The sequence below is a fragment of the Leptodactylus fuscus genome, chromosome 2, assembly GCF_031893055.1.
Source record: "Leptodactylus fuscus isolate aLepFus1 chromosome 2, aLepFus1.hap2, whole genome shotgun sequence".
NCBI lineage: Eukaryota > Metazoa > Chordata > Amphibia > Anura > Leptodactylidae > Leptodactylus > Leptodactylus fuscus.
The window spans coordinates 19,854,123-19,874,792 of NC_134266.1; positions in this window are offsets into that span (position 1 = coordinate 19,854,123).

Here is a 20,670-nt window from a genome sequence, read left to right on the forward strand (position 1 = left end):
CAGGAGATGCTTTCATCGAGTCATCTGGCCATCACAATCTGGTCTTTGTCAAGGTCACTTTTGGCCATTATTTCATCCATCCTAAGTGGCATAATCTGTCACCATAATGGGGACCCTATTAAATCTTTGTTACGAGGCCTTCTCTTGTTTGTGAATGTTACCAATCCAACAAATTTCCTCTGTTAAAAAACTCCTAACTAGAGATGAGCGAGTAGTGATATATTCGAGATTCGATATTTGTTTCGAGTAGAGCCTCAATATTCGACTACTCGATCCAATATTGAATCCCATTATAGTCTATGGGAAAAAATGCCCGTTTCAGGGGAACCACTATTCGACTAAAGGAGAGTCACCAAGTCCACGAGTAGCAGGAGGAGAGTGGTTAGGAGGAGCGCTGTGTAGTTAAAGCGCACAGACCCGATAGACTTTAACGGGTCCGTGTTCTTGCAGCATGCTGCCCGCATGCATGATTCGTGCAGGCAGTGCGCGGCAAGCACACGGACCCCATTATAGTCTTTAACTGAACAGCACTTGCAGTTGCACTGATATTCCGTTTGGGGGGTCCTCCTGTGGACTCCTTCCGGGCAGGAGGCAAGCGCTAATGTGAACCAGCCCTTACAGAACCAGCATTGATTTACAGTGTACAGCATTCGGCCAATCAATGCTGGTTCTGCAGGACGAGTAAGGGACGGTTCATATTAGCGCTTGCCTCCCGCCCGGAAGGAGTCCGCAGGAGGATGGAGTCTAAGATCGGACCACAGCAGTCACCATTGTGGTCCAATCTTAGACTCCACCTCCTAACAGACCAGCCTGCGGCAGCACCAGCGTTAATTGGCCGAATGCTGTACACTGTATAGCATTTGGCCAATCAACACTGGTCAATGCATTCCTATGAGAAAAAGTCAGCTCCCGCATAACCGCAAATTGCCAGCTTTCCCGACTAGCAAAGACGAGCCTGCTGCAGAACCAGCGTTGATTTGCCAAATGCTATATAGCATTCGGCCAATCAATGCTGGTTCTGAATCGAATCTTTATTGCGAATAGCGAGTAGTATTCGAATTAGTATGAGTATTTTGAATACCGTAGTATTCTATCAAATACTACTCGCTCTTCTCTACTCCTAACGCCACATTCATCCCTTCAATCCACAACTTATGGACAACATGGTACCACGGCTCTACCATTCGACTGTGCACTGGTATAAGGAAAGTATAATAGTACTGGCCTATGTAAAGAACACTTTTCACTACCTCCACCATCTCCAGTACTTAGTACCTATTAATAGATGTGGCTGATTCCAGCACAGCTGGGATTTTCCCTCTAGTTACCACCATTCCTGAGCAATGAGTGCAGTTAGTTTTGGTCCTGGATATGCTAACTAGGCTCTCTACTGTCATCTAGGAACAGGCAAAGGGGGTGTGACTCAGAGCTCCAATCAGAGACAGCCAGTGTCACACCCCTTGTATCCTCCTGCCCTAAATAGCATGTCAGGCACCAAAGCTAACAGTAGTGGCTGCTCAGGAGTGGTGGGGGCTAGAGAAAAAATTCCAACTGTGCTGGAATCAATGGAGCAGTGACTACTACAAGGTGCTGGATTTGACTGAGGCGGTGAAAGGTCCTCTGTAAAACTATAAATTCTGTATATTATAATTTTTTATATTGTATAAATAAATTACCATAAATCAGAATATCCATTTAATGTCCCCAAATCTTGGTCACTAAAGTCTAGCCTTGCCTTGTATATTGATCATAGGAAACATTCAGGATCCAACCTTAGAACGAAGCATCAGCTTAGCTTTAGGCTTCCTCTCGGAGGACGGCTCATCCACCAGGTCTTTGCTGTGTATTTGCTAATGATTTACATTATAAAACACATCAATCTCAGTCCTATATTATATAAGATTCTGCTGTTGAGGCAACGTCTTAAGCATCAAGTAACAACCAATGACCCGGCAGCTGCTGACCCGTCCTTGCAAATAGCTGGATCTATCAGTAAGTACAGTCCTTGGCCATGGCTCCCGGTACAAGTTCTGCAGATGTATTTGTGTATACTGCTCTATGACTAACAGATGGGTTTATTGCTTTGGATCTTCGTGTTATTGCGTCTACCAGAGTGAGCTGTACACAAATAAATCTATTTGTTGGAGTAGCTTATGGGTAAGACTGCTGACTTTATAATAATTATAGTCAGGGCCGAGCCAATGAATGGGGTCACTTGGTCACCTTAGTTTAACCTCATATGGACTCAGCCAATTTTGACCTTAGGGACCAAGATCATTTTTATTTCTTCCTCCTTGTCGTACAGCTACATAGCTATTTCAGGCTTTGTTATTTGTACCATAATATACTATTTTTGGTACAAAATTGCTCTTTTTTGCTTTAAATTTCACCAATTGTTTCTGTTACATTGTACGGGTAAGACTGGCGCTGCAAAGTGATTTTGGCCAAGCAAAGATCATTGGGTTGCATGTTAGTGAATTAAAGGGGTTTTCCTGGCAAAAATATATATTTTTTACAAAGGTATTTTAGTGCTAGTAATGGATTAATAAGTGCACCCAAATACCTTTAGTACCTTCAGCAGTGTCTTGAGTGATTTCTGGGTTTCTCTGGGAGCTCCTGGCACCTTCTGCATTTGTTTACCTCGTTTAGCCTCCTGCTGTCTTAACTCATGCAATTCATCATAGTAGATGTAGGCTGACTCACAATACGTCCCTCTCACTCCCTCCCTTCCTCTCTCACTGCCTCACACCCCCTCCCTGTCTCCCCAGTTATACAGCCCACCGCTAGCCCCTCCCAATTAACTACCCCTCCACCCTATCATACTTACCTGCCTTCTTGTCCAGATTTCCCTTCTGCAGGGACGGCCCCTCTTCTTCATTGACTCTGCTGGCATGTGCGCAGGCTAGAGTTGGGAAGATGGGAGAATGGGGAAATGGAACGTCATCGGATAATCCAAAAATGTGCCCGCCCTAGGGATATGGGTAAATATACATTTTTGCTAAAGTATGCAATTTAGAAAGAAGGTAGGGAGTGTTTACATTAGTATAGAAAATTAATTTTATGCCGGACAACCCCTTTAAATCAAATTGAGACTTTAAGTTGAGCATTGCTTGACTCTTTTGTAACTTGAAGTCACAGTTGCGGCACCTTCAGGTCGCTACGTAGACCTTTCACTAACACGAGTCAAGGAATCACAAAGCGACCAGGTAACATTGTGGTAAAAGCAGTCATGGCTAAAATCATTGTGCAGCTCTAGCCTAAATACAAACTCAGGGAGGTTTAATATGTATACCATGTATTTTTTTATGTAGATTGTGAGCCCCACAATATACATTTGTCCCTATCAGTATGTCTTTGGAGTATGGGAGGAAATCCACGCAAACATGGGGAGAACATACAAACTTCTTGCAGATGTTGTCCTTGGTAGGATTCGAACCCAGGACTCCAGCGCTGCAAAGCTAACCACTGAGCCACCGTGTTGCCACAATTTATAATATTTTGTGTTAAGATTGTTGTATGTAGTGTTTTTTTTTTTTTTTTAAATGTAGATTGTGAGCCCCCCATAGAGCTCACAATGTACATTTTTCCCTATCAGTATGTCTTTGAAATATGGGATGGAAATCCATGCAAACACGGGGAGAACATACAAACTCCTTGCAGATGGCTTTTTGCCCTTGGCGGGATTTGAACACCAGGACTACAGCGCTGCAAGGCTAACCACTGAGCCACCGTGTGGCCCCTATAGTGTTTTTATATTACCATCTCACTTCATCTGCCATGCGATCAGTGATGGTGAACATGTATGTTTGCATTAACTACTTAGTACAGATGTTGGACATGTACAGGAGCGTAAAATTTTCCCCTTAGCTTGAATTTGGTTAAGGACTCATAGTCATGACAAAATATCACAAAATCCTATGCAGTTATCATTCTCTGTTGTAGTGTTGGGGAAAATTCTGTATGGCATCTGCATTTACTACATGTTTATTGCTTTAAGGTTACTGTGTCTACCAGTCAAACTTTGGCTGGGTCTGTTCATCCAGTTATAGGTTTGAGATACTAAGACAATCGTAACTGTACTTCAGCATCCAATCTAGGGCTGAGGAAGGATATTTTAATGTAACACTTCCCTTACTCAGGTGCCTGTGATTGCATTAGTTTACTAGGCTCTATGTTCTCAGAATTCATTCCTAGTATCTTCGAGGAGACCCCAGAGTATAATAGTGTTGTGGGTGACGAACTCCAACGGTTTTGTGTTCAGGTGAGCCCGATAAAATTTGGAAATTTCTGGTTGACTCCAATTCTAAACTAGTCATTTTACTTAACCCTTGTGTTCAGGTGTTTTATCTGGATACAGGATACATGGCTGGGCAGATTAGATCCAGATTTATAGTGTAAGGTTGTACGTTTTGTGGCGACAAATATAGATGCTGTTTTTGTTTAATACAATGAATTAATTACTTTTGGGTGAGTCTCTAATGGGAATGGATTCTAATATAACTATTGAAGATAAAGTAAATTATAGTACTCAGTGCCAGGCTGCTGCATCAAAAACTCGCAAGATATTATTTAAGAAAGGGCATGGCTTCTTGACATGATATTTTACCCCTTAATAAAGGACTGGTGTGCTAACATCATAAAACAAGTTATGAGAGGTACAAAGAAGAAAAACATGGGGTAACACCGTGGCTCAGTGGTTAGTATTGCAGCACTGGAGTCCTGGGTTTAAATCCTGCCAGGAACAACATCTGCAAGAAGTTTGTATGATCTCCCATATTTGTGAGGATTTACTCCCATACTCCAAAGACATACTGATAGGGAAAAATGTACATTGTGATCCCTATACGCGGCTCATAATCTACATTTTTAAAAAAAAGAAGAAAAACAGGACCGCCATATGCATATGGAAAAAATGAGGTCTCAAAGATTGGCAAATCAAACTTTAACAGTAGGGGACCAGAAAGATATATTTCTAATATGTTACAAAATTGTCTATCCTCGGTGGTTTTTGACTTTTTTTAGAACTACAAAGATGCTTCAGGTGACAATGACCTGGTTAGTTGGGGCGGCTACGAGTACAACTCACGAACAAAGAATCTAGGATTTGGTTCAGACCAGTAGAAATTGGGCAATAAGCCTGTAGACCTTATTGTACTCTATGGGGTGCCTGGGTTTCCATGGGTAAACGCTTTTTAATTGGATTGGGTTTTCGTTTTTAGGTCCACAAGCGGACGCGAAGAATGGAACCCTCAACACTAGGATGAACCTAGAGTAAGTGATATAAATGAAGTTCATAGACAAATTGATCAATTCTCTTACATTTAGTTATCTATACATTACCGGCAGTGGGAAAATGATCCGGTTACACTTCATCTACAAACATGATTCACTTATATAAAATCTAAGCGTATGTTCACATGGCGGAATTTGCATTCCACGTGTGAACACTTCTGCGATGGGATACAGGTGCAGTGCATTCTGCTCCGGATTAGGACCGAAGAATGGGCCTAATTGGGAGGAAGCCTTACACCGCGGGCACCACGCCTGAGTCAGCCACGGAATCCACGGAAAGATAGGGCAGCTGTTTTTTTTTCTGCTACTAACTAGTGGAAAAAAGAAGTGAGCGGCTCCCATTGAAGTCAATGGGATCCGTTTTTTGAGACGGATTTTGAGGCAGATTTTGCCTCAAAATCCAGTTCAAAAAGCTCTGTGTGAACATCAGGGGTGAACCTAGGGTTTGTGCCACTTGAGGTGGACATCAGAAAGCCACCTCCCCCCCCTTCCCCGAGGAGGGGGCAGAGCAGAAGGGGTGGGGCCGAGCAGAGGGGGCGGGGCCGAGCGAGCGTCGTTAGCAGGCAGAGATCAGGCAGGGAGAGAACCTGCTCTCTGCTAAGCATGAGGGGCGGCCGTTGGAGCAGCGCTGTGTCGACAGGGCTGCTCCAATCCACCGCTTGCTTCCCGTGCCGGGCTACCGAGACGGTGATGCTAATCCAGTCCAGGACAGCTTGTCCTGGACTGGCTTAGGTCAGTAAAAATGCCCCCCCCCCCCGGGGCCCCGGCATAGTGCCGCCTGAAGCGGTCGCTTCAGGTTGCCTCATGGGAGGTGCGGCGCTGGTGAACATACTCTAAGGCTGGCCATAAACATCAGAGGCTGACAACTATTTGTACTTATCCAACATACCTATGCATGTATTCTGAATAGTAAGTGGAGTATAAGCAGTACCTTATTGTAAGAACAATAGGATGGGGCATATCGAAGTCCAATTACCCAAGAAGGCCTTCATGTTTATTAGATAGTCAACCATACTTGGCGGTTCAGCCGACAATAGGCAATAGACACGCAGGACAATTGTCTGTAGTATTTCTATATATGAACTTTTCTACTATCTTTCTATTCAAAATCACAAAAACAAAATATATTAATTCAATATATAAACTATTTGGGAGCATTTATTATTCCTGGTAATGGCGGGGGTGGGGCAAAGGGCCAATAGCCTAATATGTTATAATTTACTATGACATTTAAATTCTTCTATTTCCGTGATTTTAGTACATTGTTTTTCTTTCAGTTTGTCATAATGCTAAGAATTTCCACTGCGGTCCAGTATCATGTTATCAAAATAAAAAAAACACATGGCAACTGGATGAGTTCCTGCATTTTGTTCCTTCTTATCAATTGTGTTTTGGAGAAGTGTGCCGTTTCTTAGAAGAACTCATTTTCCCTCTACATCTACTCTGTCCATCCAAAACTGCAGCCTGGAAAATACAGAATGTACAATTGTAGACAGTTGTCTGTGATTTAATACCTTCTGTCCATAAACTTGTCGTTAAATATTGCAACAGAATTGCTGAGAAGGATAAACACATATGGTTTATTGTATGACAAGTCTTCCGAGTGCAGCATCATACCGAACACAAGTTACACGGAAGTCTCTTTCAATGTAAGTGAAAAGTAAAGGTAAAAAGTATTTTTTAGGTTCTATTAAGAGTTAATGGAGTGATCCCAGTTACTCTCTATGGATGACCTATTACACAGACCACCCATTGGTATCATTGGATAATGTGTAAGGCCTTACTCCCACTTCATCAGGCATCATTCTGTATTGCATCCTTTCAAGGGTTAACATATTGCAGCATTGTATAATTATATTTGATGACTGGAGTCCTTACTCATGGAGAGCCTGTGCACATGTCGAATATGGCTGCAGTTGGTCTATATGCAGAAGTTCCTTCCTGCCTCTGCTATCCCTACTATGCAGCTTTGTTAGGTAGATACAATGTATCCAAAGTTTTTTCACTATTCCATAACCTTTCCCATGAACTCTGATAGTTAACACAACTAGGGTTGAACAATCGGGATCGGAAAAGATCAGATTCTGATTGGCAATCAAGTAAATTTCACGATCGCGATCGGGTTCCGATGCCGCCTAAAAAGATCGGGATGGGAATTCCAATCCCGATCGCTCAACACACTTAACTGCACAGAACCGCTGCCGCTCCCCGGAGCTCCCAGTCATTGTTCTCCGTCTTCTCCTCTCTTTCACACAACGGCAAATCAACGAGCGCGACCCCACCTCCCTAGGCTAGTGTGTCTAATGCTGGGAGTAGGCAGGGCTTTTTGTGGCTTAGGAGAGTGTGGGCAGGTACAGGGAAGGGAGACATGAGTGATGCACTCTCATCTCCCCGCCCTGTACCCGCCCACACTCTCCTAAACCACAGCAAGCCCTGTCTTCTCCCAGCATCAGTAACACTAGCCTAGGGAGGTGGGGGTGCCCAGAGCTCTGGGGAGCGAGGTACACCCTGGGAAGGGAGGTGTCAGCTGTTCTGTGCAGGTAAGTGGGGGGACTAAGCCAGCAGATTTTTTAATCACTACACAGTGTGGAGTCCAAAAATTGAAGCCTGTGTAGTGAACAGGATCGTTTTTAAAATCCGATTTTCAATCATTAAAAAATCCCATTGACTTGCATTAGGATCGGAATTGGGATCGGGCTCGGATGGAAAATGATCAGAAATCAAATTTTAAAAATGACCCTGAAATCTCAAGATTGGTTCAACCCTAAACACAACTTCTTATCTCTGAAAGCTCTGGCTGTGACACTCTGGGAAGGAGGAGATAAGAAGCAGGGGCGTAACTTGAGGGGGTGCACAGGGTGCAGTCGCATCGGGACCCATAAGCACTGGCATCAGTATTTAAATTGCAGCTTCCATCTGGCCCATAAGCCGAGAAGATCCACAGATTATACTAACCGCACTAAGGTTGATTCAAATCCTGTAACCTTCACTATTAAGTATTCGCTGTGGGGATGAGGTAGGGGACAAAAGACAAAATATTGCAGTGGGGCCAACAAGACTTTAGTTACACCACTGATAAGAAGTCCTGTTTAATGACTACAGCTCAGATGGAGAGTTACGGAGAGTGGATAAAACTTTAGAAACATGGTAAAAATCTATTTCGCTATCACCTCTGCCAACTCTAACGCTTTGCATCATTCAATTGGCCCCACTTCACTGATTCCAGCATAGTCAGAATTCTCTAGACTCCACCATTTCCAAGAAATTAGTGTAATTAAATGGTGGCTGATATGCTAATTAGGCTCTAGAATATCAAATGGGTCAAGTGGTCTTAAGGAGGAGCAGAGATAGGGGCATGATACAAAGCTCTATGACACTTCCCAATCAGAGAAAGACATTGTCAGAGATCTGAGAATCGCACCGCCTTGACTCTTCCTGCTTGAGACCTCCAACACAATAGAGAGCCTACTTCACATATCAGGCACCAAAGCTAAGTGCACTTATTGCCTGGGAATAGATGGAATATAGAAGAGAACCAAATGCACTGGTACAATGGCACCTATTAAAGGATGTAAAGAACAAGCATCTTTACTAAGTTGAGGGGATGTCCAAGGTGATAATTATGGTAATTAGAGATGAGTGAGTAGTTCTCGATCGAGTAGGTATTCGATCGAATACTACGGTATTCGAAATACTCGTACTCGATCGAGTACCACTCACTATTCGAATGGAAAAAATTTGATGCAGAACCAGCATTGATTGGCCGTATGCTATACAGTTGGCCAATCAACGCTGGTTCTTCTCCTACCTTTAGAAGTCTTCTCCGTACAGCTTCCCCGCGACGTCTTCTGGCTCTGAATTCACTCTGCCGGGCATCGGGCCTGGGCAGAGCCGACTGCGCATGCCCGCGCTACAAGAAAATGGCCGCTTTGACTGTATGGATGACAGAATACTAAGCAAAGAGCAGCCAGGACACCAGGAGGAGGGGAACGGAGCACAACTGGTACAGTAAATATAATACAAACTCATTTAGCATTTTCGGTCCAAACCAAATGAGTAAAATTCCAGGAAATCCTTTACATTTACCCTAAATCAAAGCTGATGCCTACATCTGTTTGGTCATTAATGATCTCATATTTTCTCATTTAAATATATGCAAATTACTTTCCTTAAAGAGTCAAAATATGTCTTTTTTTTTTTCTGGAAACTTCTAAAAAAGCCCAATAGAACCCGAGACCATTTGCATTTTTTAATTGCAACGAAAGAACTGCCAACACCCAATAAGTCTATAATATTTTTCATTTTGGAACCATAGGCGTTATTAATTGAACTCTTGTGAAAATTAGTCCCACTAGCGCTAAGGTATTTTGAATGCAGACAAAGAAAGTATATTTCCATAAAGATTCAATTAGTTTGCAATACAAATTATGTAATTAAGAATTCCCTGGGTGAGCCAAACATGATTCTCCTACATTTCATCCATTCAATTTGTTTGGCTAATTAGACACATACCAGGCTCAACCGTAACGTCTCATAGTTAGGTACTGGAGCATCTAATTCAATTAAAGCCCCTGAGAAGGTAGTTAGTATGTTTTGTACTTTTAAACAATCTCCAAAAGCTCAGTGGTAAATGCGTCCTTTATTATGAAAGATACAAAAAGAAGCAATGTAGAATTTAGAATCGTCTCAAGAAAAAAGTCAAAGACGTAAGGATATTGTTATCTTTTTCTGAGGTATTTCTTTTGCAGACCATCTCATGGCTCTGCAGGGGTGGGGCTAAAGGCTTTGGCAATTTATTTAAAAAAAAATAGTCAGTGTACTGTGCACAATTTTAAAGGTATTTTCCGTTTCTGGAACTTATTACCTAGGCACAGGAAAGAGGTTCACTTGCTGATCAGTGGGGATCTAACTGGTGGGATCCTCAACGATCATGAGAATGGCTGTTTTAATTCACCATTCGGAATTGAATGCAGACCATCTCATGGCTCTGCAGGGGTGGGGGTAAAGGCTTTGGCAATTTATTTAAAAAAATAGTCCGTGTACTGTGCCCAATTTTAAAGGTATTTTCCATTTCCAGAATTTATTCCCTAGGCACAGGAAAGAGGTTCACTTGCTGATCAGTGGGGGTCTAACTGGTGGGAACCTCAACGATCATGAGAATGGCTGTTTTACTTCACCGTTCGGAATTGAATGGTGATAGAGGAGTCCTGCTTTAGGACCACTGGATATAGTCGATGTTGGGTCTCAGCTATCTTTGGAAGCCTTTTTGAACTTAATGATGTGCCATTTTGATGACCGTGTTATTCAGGTTTGGGGAAAAAACACCCCTGTTTTCGTGATGGATTGGGGTGTTAGTGAATTTTGTAAATCATCTTATGTAAAAAAATGTTTCAAACCCTCAATATTGAGAGCAGATTGTCAACATCCATCAAACTTGTGGCAGGAGTTCTGTCAAGGCTCTGCAGGGGTGGGGCAAAATGCTTTGGCAACCTATTCAAAAACAACTTTCAAAGATAATAGTCCATGTATCTGTGCCCAAATTAAAGGTGTTTGCCCATATCAGCACTGTTTCCTCTATGTTTAGTGGAATCTATCTGCTGGAACCCTGAAATCATGAGAACAGGGGTGTTTTTCTCCCCACTCTGAATGAATTGGAGGCAGGAGAGGAGCGTTAGGACTACTGGTAGTAGCTGGCGTTGGACCTTAGCTATCTCTGGCAGTCCCATTATAATGAACAAGGGGTGAGCCTCTTTTACCACCATTTCATTCAGACTGTTCTCATAATCCATAGGGTCCCAGGTACTTTAAAAAATTTCCAGCAGAATCTGTCAGCAGAATCTTTGTTAAGGCTCTGCAGGGGTGTGTTTAATGCTTTGGCAACCTATCAAAAAGCAACTTTTAAAGATAATGCTGAGTACCCAATCTAAAGGGCGGTTTCACACATCAGCAACATATCCTTTATCCATAGGACAGGGCTATATTGCAGATTGGTGTAAATCCAACTGCAGAGACCCTCACTGTGCACTGTCCCCCAAATGGGACCACTGCTAAAAAATTTTGTGACTTATGAAGGCAAAATATATTTGACCTGTTCTAGAATGTCTTGTACTATCTTATATTGTTTATTACTGGTTACACTCACTCTCCAGCTTTGTGATAGACTTTCATGATTTGTCGATGAATCTTGCCACGTAAACTGAGCCGTGACCTGTTTTAATGTCCATCCTGTCTCCTGCACCTTCATCTGCACCTAACACCCAAGATACCCATACACAGGAAATAGCAGCAGGGATTGCCCTGGGGGACCCTTCACCATTATTTCAGTGTGACCCCTATCACTATGCCAGGCTAGGGCTTGTAGGAGGATTTGGTGCCAAAAGCCAGTGTGACCAAAGAGGAGGCCATCTTGGGCTTACTCCTGACTTTGACAGGAGAAACCAATTATGAGTACAGTGGTATGTTTATCCCCATTCTGAATGGATTGGTGGTAGGAAATTGGTGTTAGTTCACTGGAGGACATTGGAGATAGCTGGTATTGGACATTGACTATCTCTAGAAGTTTAATTGCTTTGAAGCAGTGGTGTTCCTTTCCAACTACCATGGAAATCTCTTGTGATTAGTGGGTGACTGGGCTTCTACCGATCTGCAACCTATTCCCTGTCCAGGGGGATACTCTATCACGAAATGTCTATCCTATATATATCTATACAGCCACCCAGTGGTTATGACGTGCGTTGCAGCCTGATAACAGTTTTGCTAGGCTATTGCAATATTGTATTGGAGAAATTGGAGACCATTGTGCAAAGGTAAGTCAGGACAATTCTGTATGAATCTATGTCATCATTTTGTGTATGAAATTACCTTTATCTATATAGAAAGCTTTAATGTGTTTATTGCCAACCATCTGTATTTTGTTAACAGCTGCACCATGAAATGATGTAGAAAAAGGAGTGAATGAAATAGAAATTGCTACCTTGTTATCCTGGATTTATGTAACTCCATTTGACGACACCTGCCTGGCACTTCATTCTTCTCACTTTTAGAAGTGACAAGGCTATAAAACAAATTCCAGTCCTTCTTTTCAATAAATAATACAGCAAGATGGGAGAAGAGAGCGCCATTCACTGTGAAGTGATAGCTGAAAGTCTAATTGAAACAGATAATTCATCATGCAACCTGTATTTCTTTAGAGACTTCTTCTATATTGTACCTATCATTACCGAGAAAACTATCCATTCTGAGCCGAAAATATTTCATATTCCAGACAACATTGAGACATCGCTGTCAAACCGGAGCTAAGTCATAGACTCTCTTACCTAAATATTAAGGTCATGATGAAGAATAAGACAATGTCGTTTTATTAGATTATTTTCCTCTTCAATTTTTACGTTAAATATATGCAAATATAAATAATTAAGGAATATTTTGTTCTAACCGTATCAGTGGTGACATCTCTTGTCTTGATCAGTTGCCAATGAATACAACCACAAATGCAAGAACTTTCTATGGTCGGAGAAACCTAGCCATGATGTCCTTATTGTGGTCAGGTTATCTTCTCATACATGTAGTGTCCTCCTGATAACCAGCCATGATGTCCTTATTGTGGTCGGGTTATCTTCTCATACATGTGGTGTCTTCCTGATAACTAGCCATGATATCCTTGTTGTGGTCGGGTTATCTTCTCATACATGTGGTGTCCTCCTGATAACCAGCCATGATGTCCTTATTGCGGTCAGATTATCTTCTCATACATGTATTGTCCTCCTGATAACAACCATGATCTCTTTATTTTGTCTGGGTTATCTTCTCATACATGTAGTGTCCTCCTGATAACCAGTCATGATGTCCTTATTGTGGTCGGGTTATCTTCTCATACATGTAGTGTCCTCCTGATAACCAGCCATGATGACCTTATTGTGGTCGGGTTATCTTCTCATACATGTAGTGTCCTCCTGATAACCAGCCATGACGTCCTTATTGTGATCAGGTTATCTTCTCATACATGTAGTGTCCTCCTGATAACCAGCCATGATGACCTTATTGTGGTCGGGTTATCTTCTCATACATGTAGTGTCCTCCTGATAACCAGCCATGACGTCCTTATTGTGATCAGGTTATCTTCTCATACATGTAGTGTCCCTCCTGATAACCAGCCATGATGACCTTATTGTGGTCGGGTTATCTTCTCATACATGTAGTGTCCTCCTGATAACCAGCCATGACGTCCTTATTGTGATCAGGTTATCTTCTCATACATGTAGTGTCCTCCTGATAACCAGCCATGATGACCTTATTGTGGTCGGGTTATCTTCTCATACATGTAGTGTCCTCCTGATAACCAGCCATGACGTCCTTATTGTGATCAGGTTATCTTCTCATACATGTAGTGTCCTCCTGATAACCAGCTAAGATGTCCTTATTGTGGTCAGGTTATCTTCTCATACATGTAGTGTCCCTCCTGATTACCAGTCATGATGTCCTTATTGTGGTTGGGTTATCTTCTCATACATGTAGTGTCCTCCTAATAACCAGCCATGATGTCCTTATTGTGGTCAGGTTATCTTCTCATACATGTAGTGTCCTCCTGATAACCAGCCATGATGTCCTTATTGTGGCCGGGTTATCTTCTCATATATGTAGTGTCCCTCCTGATTACCAGTCATGATGTCCTTTATTGTGGTCAGGTTTAGAGATGAGCGAACACTGTTCGGATCAGCCGTTCCGAACAGCACGCTCCCGTAGAAATGAATGGAAGCACCTGGCACATACACTTTGCCGGAAGCCGGTCGCCTTGCCAGGTGCTTCCATTCATTGCTATGGGAGCGTGCTGTTCGGAATGGCTGATCCAAACAGTGTTCGCTCATCTCTAGTCAGGTTATCTTCTCATACATGTAGTGTCCTCCTGATAACCAGCCATGATGTCCTTATTGTGGTCAGGTTATCTTCTCATACATATTGTGTCCTCCTGATAACCAGCCATGATATCCTTATTGTGCCAAAAATGTATACTGAGGGTCAGTAAACAGTTAATTCCTGCATCTAACAAGTAAAGCAAGATTGGATGATCACTGATGCAGTCAGCCAGCAATTTCATTTATTTCAGGAGTGGATGTATATAATACAACATTTTGTTTCACATAAGACATACAGAATCTTCACGGTCAGGTAAGCCTCACGGGGAATGCATTTGGGCACATACATTTTAGTTATGCAGCATTGACATGAAGTAAACAAATCTTCTGGCTCGATCAGTAATCTTAGCAAAAGCAAAAAGTGAAGGGAAAACAAAAACAGCATAATGGTAGGAATCACAATAAAATCATGCGTGTACCTGGCCAAGGAGCCCCAATACCCCAGTACCCAAAGGCACGATGGGTCAGTTTTTTAAGACCTTGTTCCTTATCTGGAAGACAAAAAAATTAGGGAAATTCCTGCAAATATAACAATTACAATATTCCAACTTATGAATGTGGCAGAGGCAGAAAAAACCTTCACATTCTGTGACTCACAGTCTCTCTTTCCCTTTTCTTCTCCATCCCTCCCAGACCTCCATAATGGCTCCTCCTAGTCATGATTCACATCCAGCGCCGCACCTCCCATGAGGCGACCTGAAGCGACCGCTTCAGGCGGCACTATGCCAGGGCCCCAGGGAGGGCAGCATTTTTGCTTACCTAAGCCAGTCCAGGACAAGCTGTCCTGGACTGGCTTAGCACCGCGCGATGGTTTGGGGAGGCCACTGGAGCAGCGCTGCTCCAGCAGCCTCCCCTCACGCTCAGGCAGAGAGCAGGTCCTTCACGGGGCCCCGCCCCCTCCACTCTGCCACGCCCCCCTCCGCCCCCTCCTCCCGGGGGGGGGGGTGGCGGCTTTCTGTAGTTCGCCTCGGGCGGCGAAAGGGGTAGGTTCACGCCTGTCCACACCTACAGTCTGTCACTCAATGTCTGTCTCCTCACATTTTCAGAATTTCCCTATCCACTGTACAAGCAATGTCACACTGAAAATCTAAACGCAGAGCCCCTTGCCATAAATAGGGCCCTTGTTGCCATATAATGCCCCCAAAAAAGGTAAACACATATATAGTGCCGCTGACAATTTTGCTATATGTGCTGCTTCACCCTCACCATTCCTCTTTGAGCAGTGGGGAAAGACCAAGGATACTGATAAAAATAAAATGCAGTATGACCCCAGGGTCAGCATCTGTTTTTGTTTTTTTTTGTTGGTTTTTCTGAATTAAGGGATCCTATTAAGGGATCACAATGTACATTTATTTTCCTATCAGTATGTTTTTGTAGAATAGGAGGAAACCCACACAAACACGGGGAGAACATACAAACTCCTTGCAGATGTTGTTCCTGGTGGGATTTGAACTCCAGGACTCCAGCGCTGTAAGGCTAACCACTGAGCCACCATATTGCCCCTCCATCAGTTCTTTTTTTTTACAATCGGATTTGGAAAATCGTTGTGTCCTCCATATAGTATGTTACAAAATATATGATACTATTCTCTGCCCGCGACTACGTCTGCGGGTTACTGGTGTTGACTATCTGCCTATATTTAGCACATTGCTGTCGTCGATGGTTTGCCTTCTCCGGCGTTTCGGCAGCTCTTAAGCTGTCCTGCTGCTGAACTTGTTCCTCGCACCATGCCTGTGATTGTTCCGGCATCTCAGCAGCTCGCTGGGACGCCATATAATGAGCGTGTTGTTGGTGTTGATGATCCGCCTGTTTCAGTGTTTCGACACCTGTCAAGCTGGCCTGCCGCTGAACTCATTCCTCATGCTGTGCCCGTGATTGTTCCAGTATCTCAGCAGCTTGCTGGGAAGCTATATAATGAGCATTTTGTTGGCAATGATGATCCACCTGCTCCGGCGTTTTGTAGGTAAGAAAAAGGTAAGGATGGTGCTGAAAATACAAGGTGTCAGGATTTGAACCTGTGACCTGCTGTCTTGCCCGGTGTCTCTTTGCTACCTGAGCTATCAGGCTTGTGGAATAATGGCCTGTTGGACGTCTGTGTGGAGCCTACTCCTGAGGCTCATCAGCTGCTGCTAATGATTGGAACCCGCCCTGTATTAACCTTGATTGAACTGGCTATATATAGGTGACTCTGACACTTCCTGTTTGTGTTGGTATTGCAGGGGTAGGGAACGTACGGATCTCCAGCTGTTGCAAAACTACAACTCCCAGCATGCATACGTGCTCTGCTGTTCTTGGAACTCCCATGGAAGTGAATGCAGCATGATGGGAGTTGTAGTTTCACAGCACCTGAAGAGCCGAAGGTTCCCTACCCCTGTGGTATTGTGTTCTGTTTATTCCGGATACAGCCTGAACACCTGGGAGACCTCCTTGCTGGAGATCTTCTTCAGTTCCTTGGAACTTCACCTGCTGGCTGCAAGCTCACCGTAGCTTTACTACAGCTCCTGAAAGACTACTGACTTCTACCTGGTCTTTACTCAGCTGATCTTGGACTACTGCCTCAGACCCCTGTGGGCTATCCACCTGCTGTCTCCAGCCTGCTCTGCATTACCCGGCGACTGGACTCCTGATCCTGTACCACTAGTACCGTGACACAAGGATCCAAAAATATTTGTGTTGCACACTTTACAGAGATTAGAGATGAGTGAACCAGTTCAGATGGAATCATGTTTGACCCAAACCCAAACTTTACAAATGTTTCGGGGTTGATCTGAACCCAAAACTTCGAAGTTCATTATCCATAAATCAATATTATACTCTAGGCTCTCTTCAGATCACAAAGCCTAAAAGTCCCAGAGGAGGTAGTTACACTCGTATTTACCTTCCCTCGCCTTCTGGGTGACATCACTGGTCATAGGGTCACACTTGCGTTAAAGTGTCATGAAGTTACTGTACCCCATGTTAGGAAATTGGACCTCAGTGGTCTCCTGGGGAGGTGACATCAGACAGGCGGCCAGAAAAGGACCCCTGAGGGCGGGCGGGATACTACAAAGGAGCCCAGGAGAGGTGAAGGTGAAAGACCCCGGACTATTATAATAGTCCTTTCTGTATGTGCTAAACAATTGAAGCTCTTTAAATAGGTAAAAGAATCCACAAATATTGGGAAAAATTAAACTCGTGAGGTTTGTCCATCGCTAACACAGATAAGTCACAGTTAGCAGAAGTAGTCATGGTGGTCTGGGCTGGATAGAAGACGTATGTAATGTGAATGACCACGTGTAACCTGTGGGACGCCAAATGTTCTGCACTGTTTTCACTTATATGCTATGTAGGATCCTTATCTATCACTGTATGGTCACCGTATGGTTGTAATATTTGTATACCCCGGTACCCTAGCTAGGCCTCTGGTCACCACATAGGCTAGAGATGAAGTGAAGACTTTGCTATTTATATACACCACTCCCTAAGCAGAAATGAAAAGAATTCATCACGTGTATAATTTCTTAATGTCAGATTACATAACTGATCATTTATTTTCGTTATATGAAGTTAATATTTGCTCTTGGCATTACTTGTATGGCCGGGTTTTTTTGATATTTGTAAAAAAAACAATAACATGTCATCCAAAAAGTATAGATAGAGCAGAGCCAAAATAACACTCACTGCCTGCCAACATCTAATTGGCATTTCATAATGTAACATTGAATTAAAAATATTTGTCAAAAACAGGTTTTTATGTTGTGGCCAACTGATAGTAGCATGTGAATATACTCTTAGATGGCATGCCATGATCACAAGGGTATAATACAGCAACAGATGTGTATTATATGAAACAATAACAAGAGCTCTTCTAGGGCTAGGGGGTGCTATATATTTTATTGTATATATTACAAAAGTGAAATCAGGAGGATAGGAAGGGGTTAAGGAGGGTCAGGTAGTTAAAGCAGTTGTCACTAACCTATCTATCTGTAGGACTAGGGTGATATGCTGGTTCTGGTGACACTAACCTATCTATCTGTAGGACTGGGGTGATATTCTGGTTCTGGTGACAGTAACCTATCTATCTGCAGGGCTGGGGTGATATGCTGGTTCTGGTGATAGTAACCTATCTATCTGCAGGGCTGGGGTGATATGCTGGTTCTGGTGATAGTAACCTATCTATCTGCAGGGCTGGGGTGATATGCTGGTTCTGGTGACACTAACCTATCTATCTGCAGGGCTGGGGTGATATACTGGTTCTGGTGACACTAACCTATCTATCTGCAGGGCTGGGGTGATATGCTGGTTCTGGTGACACTAACCTATCTATCTGCAGGGCTGGGGTGATATGCTGGTTCTGGTAACACTAACCTAACTATCTGCAGGGCTGGGGTGATATGCTGGTTCTGGTGACACTAACCTATCTATCTGCAGGGCTGGGGTGATATGCTGGTTCTGGTGACACTAACCTATCTATCTGCAGGGCTGGGGTGATATGCTGGCTCTGGTGACAGTAACCTATCTGCAGGGCTGGGGTGATATGCTGGCTCTGGTGACAGTAACCTATCTGCAGGGTTGGGGTGATATGCTGGTTCTGGTGACACTAACCTATCTATCTGCAGGGCTGGGGTGATATGCTGGCTCTGGTGACAGTAACCTATCTGCAGGGCTGGGGTGATATGCTGGCTCTGGTGACAGTAACCTATCTGCAGGGCTGGGGTGATATGCTGGTTCTGGTGACACTAACCTATCTATCTGCAGGCTGGGGTGATATGCTGGTTCTGGTGACACTAACCTATCTATCTGCAGGGCTGGGGTGATATGCTGGTTCTGGTGACACTAACCTATCTATCTGCAGGCTGGGGTGATATGCTGGTTCTGGTGACTATAACCTATCTATCTGCAGGGCTGGGGTGATATGCTGGTTCTGGTGACACTAACCTATCTATCTGCAGGGCTGGAGTGATATGCTGGTTCTGGTGACACTAACCTATCTATCTGCAGGGCTGGGGTGATATGCTGGTTCTGGTGACAGTAACCTATCTATCTGCAGGGCTGGGGTGATATGCTGGTTCTGGTGACAGTAACCTATCTATCTGCAGGGCTGGGGTGATATGCTGGTTCTGGTGACAGTAACCTATCTATCTGCAGGACTGGGGTGATATGCTGGTTCTGGTGACAATAACCTATCTATCTGCAGGGCTGGGGTGATATGCTGGTTCTGGTGACACTAACCTATCTATCTGCAGGGCTGGAGTGATATGCTGGTTCTGGTGACACTAACCTATCTATCTGCAGGCTGGGGTGATATGCTGGTTCTGGTGATAGTAACCTATCTATCTGCAGGGCTGGGGTGATATGCTGGTTCTGGTGACACTAACCTATCTATCTGCAGGGCTGGAGTGATATGCTGGTTCTGGTGACACTAACCTATCTATCTGCAGGCTGGGGTGATATGCTGGTTCTGGTGATAGTAACCTATCTATCTGCAGGGCTGGGGTGATATGCTGGTTCTGGTGATAGTAACCTATCTATCTGCAGGGCTGGGGTGATATACTGGTTCTGGTGACACTAACCTATCTATCTGCAGGGCTGGGGTGATATGCTGGTTCTGGTGACACTAACCTATCTATATGCAGGACTGGGGTGATATGCTGGTTCTGGTGATATTAACCTATCTATCTGCAGGGCTGGGGTGATATGCTGGTTCTGGTGATAGTAACCTATCTATCTGCAGGGCTGGGTGATATACTGGTTCTGGTGACACTAACCTATCTATCTGCAGGGCTGGGGTGATATGCTGGGTCTGGTGACACTAACCTATCTATATGCAGGACTGGGGTGATATGCTGGTTCTGGTGACACTAACCTATCTATCTGCAGGGCTGGGGTGATATGCTGGGTCTGGTGACACTAACCTATCTATATGCAGGGCTGGGGTGATATGCTGGTTCTGGTGACACTAACCTATCTATCTGCAGGGCTGGGGTGATATGCTGGTTCTGGTGATATTAACCTATCTATCTGCAGGGCTGGGGTGATATGCTCTCCCCTGCCTCCTGCTTGTAATAGGTTTCTTATAGGTTTCTATCTTTGTCAGCTCTTTTAAGCAGGAGGCATGGAAAACAATGTGAAGCTGAACTTAATAGGATCACATTGAAGATTCTGCACTCAGCACACATAGACTGTGATATATAGTGTAGGGCTAACTATAGAATTGCTGTCCTGCTCCGTCATATCAGTGGAGACATACAGTATATAAGGAGCGCAGAGACTGGTGTGGAGAGGAACCCGTGTGGGAGCTGTCAGGTGAGATCTGATAGGAGATGATACGATCGTGTAGTTTTCATCATTACATCAGACACAGAGTAGACCGGCATCCTGCCATCACAGGAAAGCAATCTTTTAGCAATTAACAAAATGAAGAGAACGAAGAGAAATGTAAATCCATCAATATTCGGTGTGACCTTTGCCCTTTGCCTTCCATCAG